This window comes from Tenrec ecaudatus, chromosome 10 (assembly GCF_050624435.1).
Source record: "Tenrec ecaudatus isolate mTenEca1 chromosome 10, mTenEca1.hap1, whole genome shotgun sequence".
In the NCBI taxonomy this organism is placed as follows: Eukaryota; Metazoa; Chordata; class Mammalia; order Afrosoricida; family Tenrecidae; genus Tenrec; species Tenrec ecaudatus.
This window is the reverse complement of record NC_134539.1, coordinates 112,566,478-112,572,803: the sequence shown is the minus strand read 5'-3', so window position 1 is coordinate 112,572,803 and position 6,326 is coordinate 112,566,478. Positions and strand designations below refer to the sequence as shown.

At 44.7% G+C, this 6,326-nt stretch overlaps 1 pseudogene; it reads left to right on the top strand.

Annotated features, from left to right (window-relative positions):
- Positions 1–1,498: 1,498 nt before the first annotated feature.
- On the top strand, positions 1,499–1,985 carry LOC142458664 (translationally-controlled tumor protein-like; annotated as a pseudogene).
- Positions 1,986–6,326: the final 4,341 nt, after the last annotated feature.

Sequence of the window (6,326 nt, the reverse complement as noted above, 5' to 3'; positions counted from 1 at the left end):
ATTGGGGTTGCTGGCCCCAGAGTGTGTTCAAGGTTAAAAAGAACTACCTTTCTAGCTAACCCACAAACAACTTTCATCCAAAAGGGCACCATTTGGGGTGAAATCACACAAGTCATTTAGTCTCAGAAGTTAACTAACAAGCTATTAGGCCACTGCCTGTGATATTCTTTGTTATGATGATTAACAATGGTACAACTTTCTCAAAACAGTAAAACACTAGGACACACACACACACAAAAGTAGCCACATGATTTTATACCCTGCCACTTGGGTTAGCCCATCTTAAAATTGCTAAAAATGTCCTTCAAAGATGGACACTGATTTTCTTACGGTCCTTTGGCAAGGAAATGCCCTTGCCTACTGCATGAATCGTGTCCAGCTGGGTCTCTAGAGGCAACATTCCACCTTACCACGGGATGGCACGTGTGTCGAAGGAGAAGGGGAACGGCTGCCTCTTCCCAGCCTGCTGTGGTGATTCCACCCCGAGCGCACACCCAGAGTCAGGCAGCAGCAGCAAACAGTGAAGCAGTGTATCTGCAGCCCCCCTCACCAACGTGCACAAACAAAATGACCCAGAGCTTCCAGGAAAGAGAGATGTCCTCCATGAAATGCTGAAATGGAACACCACTTGCCAGGCAGTCTCTGAGTCACGAAAACCTAGGCATACACAATCAGAAACCCAGACCAGATTGCAAAGAGGGTAATCAGGAGTGTTTGCAAAGAGGCCAGAGAGAAAATGAGCAAATTTCTAGCAATCCACAGACAAGAAAACACACAGCAAGACTTCATAAAGTTTCTGAAAGCCCTGAAACATGGGTTCATATGGGGTAAAACAAACAAACAACTAACAACAACAACAAACCCTTTCTCTGAGTACAATTCCTTGATGCCCTTGAAATCCCATCAGGGAGCACAGCTTCGGGTCTTGTGGAAGACTACTTCATTTGTTCTGGGGGAGAAAAAAGACCTGAAGTCTCAAATATAGCACTTTTGTGAGCTCTTAAGCAGGACAAAGACCCATCAAGCGGCTGAGGAACACCCTTACGGTCTACCACTGATGGTCTCCCTTATCTGAATACGGTGTCTTTGTCTTGTCTAAGACTTAAAAATGGGCCTGCATAGTGATCTTGGAAATTTGGGGTCTCTTTTCTGCCCTAGGAGCCCTGGTGGCTTAGTGGTTAGCACTGGACGGATAACTACAAGATCAGCAGTTCAAAACCATCAGTGACTCTGAGGAAGAAAGATGAGGCTTTCGACTTCCCTAAAGAGTTAAGTCGTCCGCCCGCTCTCCCTTCCCCCTCCCCCCCCCCCAGCGCCGCTCAGGCAGCACCCCGCTCGCTCAGAGTTCGGGTACCTCCCAAGCTAGCGCCGCTGCTGTCTCCCTCTAGCCGCCATCACGATCATCTCCCAGGACCTCATGAGCCATGATGAGATGTTTTCCGACATCTACAAGATCTGGGAGATCGCAGACGGGCTGTGTTTGGAAGTGGAGGGGAAGATGGTCAGTAGGGCCCAAGGTAACATCGATGACTCGCTCGTTGGTGGCAGTGCCTCAGCTGACAGCCCGATGGTGCTGCAGCAGAAAGCACCGTGGTCACTGGCGTTGATGTTGTCATGAACCATCACGTGCAGGAGACCAGCTTCACAAAAGAAGCCTACAAGAAGTCATCAAAGTTGACATGCAATCAGTCAAAGGCAAAATTGAAGAACAGAAACCAGAAAGAGTAAAGCCTTTTATGACAGGGGCTGCAGAACAAATCAAGAACATCCTTGCAAATTTCAAAAACTACCAGTTCCTTATTGGTGAGAACATGAATCCAGATGGCATGGTTGCTCTGTTGGACTACCGTGAAGATGGTGTGGCCCCATATATGAGCTTCTTTAAGGATGGCTCAGAGATGAAAACTGTTAACACAGTGGGCAACTCTCGACCGATGCCTCTCATCCTAACCAGCAGCGTTCATCCACACGACGCCAGGACTTAGACAAACGGAACTGATGTCATTGTGAGCTCTTCATTTACTTTTGACCTTGATTTATTTGGAGTAGAGGCTTTTTTTTTTTAAGGAAAAAAAATGTCATGTAGGTTGTCTAAAATAGAATGCATTTAAACTAAAAAAAAAAGAATTAAGTCTCAGAAACAGTGAGTTTGATTTTTTTTGTCTCCTCTAGAACAGCAGCCAAGTACTTTAACCACTGTACACCAGGGCTCCCTTTGCACCGCCGAAGGACTTGACTTTCTGATTACAAGCATTACACTTCCCCACTAACTAGGCATTGATTCCACAATAACACGCAAAGCTGGGAGAGGTGAGGAAATGAGAAAAGTCTAACAGCAATGTTGACATTAGGTATCATTGAGTCAGCTCCAACCCAGCAACCCCATGTACAACAGAACTAAATGCTGTCCGGTCCTGCACCAGCCTCTCAATAATTCCTGGGTGTGAGCCCCCTGCTACATCCCATTGTGTCAATCCATCTCATTGACAGTCTTCTTCCTCTTTTTTTTTTTTTTTTTGGCTGACCCTCCACTCTAACTAAAACCAATCTGATGCCATTGATTGGCTTCTGACTTGCTACCAACCCCGGTCTCTCACTGAACTTGGCTGGGAACCAGAGACTTGAAGACAAGCTCAGGAAAAGAAGGGGAGTTGCCTTTTGATATATAAAACCGGAAGTAAATTGTGGGCATTATGACTAGGTAACAGATTTCAGAGGAGTGGTCATGAATATGCATGAGGGTAGGGTTACGTCTTCTGACTAGGAAACTGGCTTGTAGGATCTGTCGCTTTCAAATGTCTTCTGAGTTGGTTTGGGGATGTTATTGTGGCAACTCTCTGTCCCTTGACCAGCGCTCTTTCATTCCAGGGTGACCGGAAGGTGTAACTGTCCTTTCTTGGCGTGTTTGGTGGCCCAGACCTGTTCATAACTGATATTTACATGCTGTGGTGGGATACTTTCCTGGGAGGAAAGGGCTCAAAAGAGACATGTGATTAGGAAGGAAAATCCACTGCCATCAAGTAAATCTTTACAGGAGAATAAAGCCTCATCTTTCTCCTGGGGAGGGGCTGGTGGATTCGAACTGCTGACCTGGAGGTCAGCCAAGCACTTTAACCATTGGGTAACCATGACTCATCCTTTACTGTATACCAAGCATGTCATTCTCCCAATTTGGAACTTGAGCACGGAGATCAGAGAGGAAAACAAAATAGCTAAAGGATAGGTAGAAGAGCGGGGATTCTGTCTCCTCTAGCATGGTTTATTTAGAGGAAAATGCTTCACCACACATATGGCAGTTCTTACTGATAGCTTTGGTAGAGATTCTGATATGGGATGGGAGGCAGACTTCAAACAGACTTGGAGGAAGGTAGCAGGGGCCTTCTTCAGCAATGTGGAAGCAGGTGCTGGGTATAGTTCTCCTGCCTTCCTCAAACAGCTGGTCAAGTTTTTGCTAACTCTGACTGTGTTGAGGGAGGGAGACAAGTATCACTGAGATGAGAATTGCTCATTAGCATTAAAACCAGACACCTTTTTATTATACATTTACTTTGTGCCTGGCACCATACTCAGTAATTTGCATGCATTCTCTCGTTTAATTCTCACACCTCTGAGATGTAGCTGTTACTATTGCCCATCAAACACCCTTACCTCAAAACCGACTTTCACCATTATGAAGATAACGTATGTTCACACTTACCTTTTTTCCTTCTGTTAAGTTGTTTCTTAGGATCCATTTTCAAGAGTAGAATGGCTGGGTCCGTTCGTTAGCTGGTGCTGCTAGAAGGGAAATTCCATGAACGTGTGACTCCAAAAACCAGAAATTTATTTTCTCACACTTTAGGAGATTCAAAATCTGAATTTAGGACATCGGCTCTCCAACCCTTGTCCTCCTATTGTCTCCTTTAGCACCTGGAGGCTTTGTGTTCCTTGGAGTTCTTCGTGTGGCTTGACATTGATCTTCCCCTGGTGGCGAAGTGGTTACAAGTTGGGCTGCTAACCCAACGTCAACAGTCATATCCACCAGCCTCCCTGGGAGAAAGATGGGACTTTCTACTCTCATAAAGAGTTAGTCTCTGAAACTCATGGGGGGCACTTCTACCCTGTCCTGTAGGGTTGCTATGAGTCGGCATCAACTCAATGGTAGTGAGTTTGGTTTTTTGAGTTTTGAGTCTAAGAGGATCTCAGCTTAGGGGCTCTGGGTCCAAAGGATGCACTTTGCTTCCAGCTCTTACTTCTGCTCCATTCTCTCTTCCTTACTGTCACAGGAGATGCAGGCCGCGGCTCAGGAGATGACTTTTGCATCAGAGCAGGGCTGGGAGCCAAGTGAAGGTGCTGCCACCCTCCCTCCCTCCCTGACTTTGATTAGGAAAGTGGAAGAGTTAGCATGCAGTTAATAACACTAGAAATGCAGCGTAATTTGTTGAGATTTAGTTTACAAGGGACCCCGAATGAAACAGCCCCCTCCCTTAGATTAAATTCCTTTTAACCTGTTCATTATTCTTCTTTAAAAAATCATCTTATTGGTGGCTTGTACAGCTCTTAACACAATCCATCCAGCCATTGTGTCAAGCACATTTGTACATATGTTGCCATGATCATTTTCTTTTTAAAATCATTTTATTGGGGGGGGGTCGTACAATGCTTATCACAATCCATACATACATTCATTGTGTCAAGCACATTTGTACATTTTTTGTCCTCATCATTCTCAAAACATTTGCTTTTTACTTGAGCCCTTGGTATCAGCTTCTCATTTTCCCCCTTCCTCCCTACTTCCCCCTCCCTCATGAACCCTTGACAATTTATAAATTATTATTATTTTGTCATGTCTTACACTGTCCAATGTCTCCTTTCACCCACTTTTCTGTTGCCTGTCCCCCAGAGAGGAGATTATATGTAGATCCTTGTAATCAGTTCCACCTTTCTACCCCACCGTCCTTCCACCCTCCTGGTATTGCCACTCTCACCACTGGTCCTGAAAGGATCATCTGTCCTGGATTCCCACCATCATCACTTTCAAAACATTTTCTTTTTTTAAAAAATTTCATTTATTTATTTATTTATTTATCTTTCAGTTCCATTTTTCTTTTTTCTTTTTTTTTAATTTTAACAATTTATTAGGGGCTCATACAATTCTTATCACAGTTCATACATATACATACATCAATTGTATAAAGCACATCTGTACAGTCTTTGCCCTAATCATTTTTTTCTCCTCTTTTCTTTTTTTACATTTTATTAGGGACTCATACAACTCTTATCACCATCCATACATATACATACATCAATTGTATAAAGCACATCCATACATTCCCTGCCCCAATCATTCTCAAGGCATTTGCTCTCCACTTAAGCCCATTGCATCAGGTCCTCTTTTTTTTCCCCTCCCTCCCCTTTCCCCCCTCCCTCATGTGCCCTTGGTAATTTATACCTCGTTATTTTGTCATATCTTGCCCTATCCAGAGTCTCCCTTCCCCCCTTCTCTGCTGTCCCTCTCCCAGGGAAGAGGTCACATGTGGATCCTTGTAATCAGTTCCCCCTTTCCAACCCACTCACCCTCCACTCTCCCAGCATCGTCCCTCACACCCTTGGTCCTGAAGGTATCATCCACCCTGGATTCACTGTATCTCCAGCCCTCCTATGTACCAGTGTACAGCCTCTGTCCTATCCAGGCCTGCAAGGTAGAATTCGGATCATGGTAGTTGGGGGGAGGAAGCATCCAGGATCTGGGGGAAAGCTGTGTTCTTCATCGGTACTACCTCGCACCCTAATTAACCCATCTCCTCTCCTAAACCCCTCTATGAGGGGATCTCCATTGGTCGACACTTGGGCCTTGGGTCTCCACTCTGCACTTCCCCCTTCATTTAATATGGTATATATATATACATATACATATACATATACACATATATGCACATGCATACACACACTTATATCGTTGTTGTTTTTTTTGCATGATGCCTTATACCTGGTCCCTTGGCACCTCATGATCGCACTGGCCGGTGTGCTTCTTCCATGTGGGCTTTTTTGCTTCTGAGCTAGATGGCCGCTTATTCACCTTCAAGCCTTTAAGACCCCAGACACTATCTCTTTTGATAGCCGGGCACCATCAGCTTTCTTCACCACATTTGCTCAAAACATTTTCTTTGTACTTGAACTGTTGGTATCAGTTCCTCATTTCCCCCCTCCCTCCCCCTCATGAACCCTTGATAATTTATAAATTATTATTTTTTCCTGTCTTACACTTACCGATGTCTCCCTTCACCCACTTTTCTATTGTCCATCCCCCTGAAACCTGTTCATTAGTCAAAGCCTAGGTTTGTTGG